The sequence below is a fragment of the Octopus bimaculoides genome, chromosome 6 (genome assembly GCF_001194135.2).
Source record: "Octopus bimaculoides isolate UCB-OBI-ISO-001 chromosome 6, ASM119413v2, whole genome shotgun sequence".
Lineage (NCBI taxonomy): Eukaryota > Metazoa > Mollusca > Cephalopoda > Octopoda > Octopodidae > Octopus > Octopus bimaculoides.
The window spans coordinates 43,954,059-43,954,790 of NC_068986.1; the positions used below are offsets into that span (position 1 = coordinate 43,954,059).

The following is a 732-nucleotide window of genomic DNA, read 5'->3' on the forward strand; positions in this document are numbered from 1 at the left end:
TATATACAGAGAGAGAGAGTACCGATAAAACTGTGTCTAATGATGTAATGTAATATGCTTATACAGTAAGTGATCAGGTTCACTTGCCACTAAAACTCTGTCTTGAACTGCGACTAAAACAAAAGTGGCTGCCTAGTAAAGAATGACTATAAGTGGTTCATCATTGAGCAAGCGGATATATATTAGAGAGAATGAATGAATAGGCAAAACATGTGGTATTACTTTAGAGCATGGCATTTATAATTTAAACAGTCTTTCTTACTAATGTGTGTGTGCATGTGTGTGTGTCTGTGTGTGCGTGCGTGCGTGCGTGTGTGTGTGCGCGCGTGCGTGTGTGTGTGTGTGCATGTGAAAGAGAAGGCATGTGGCTTAGTGGCTAGGATATTTGGCTCGTGATTGTAAGGTCATAACTTCAATGCCTAGTGATACATCGTTTCCTTGAGCAAGATACTTTATTTCTCATTGCTCCAGTCCACTCAACTGGCAAAATTGAGCTGTACTTGTAATTCAAAGGCCAGCGTTGTCACATTTTGTGTCATGCTGAATCTCCCTGGAGACTACCTTAAGGGTACATGTACCTACAGAGTGCTCAGCCACTAGCATATTAATTTCATGAGTGGACTGTTCGGTTAATCAAATCAACTGGAATGATTGTCATCATAATCAATAGAGAACTAGGCCATATATATGTATATATGATGATGATGATGATATAATATATATATATATATA

General features: G+C 38.7%; 1 protein-coding gene across 2 annotated transcripts in view; it reads right to left on the reverse strand.

The window, feature by feature from the left end:
- The window catches only part of LOC106871560 (cleavage and polyadenylation specificity factor subunit 1), a 101,418-nt gene that overhangs the window by 27,744 nt on the left and 72,942 nt on the right, over positions 1 to 732 (reverse strand). The window lies entirely within an intron of this gene.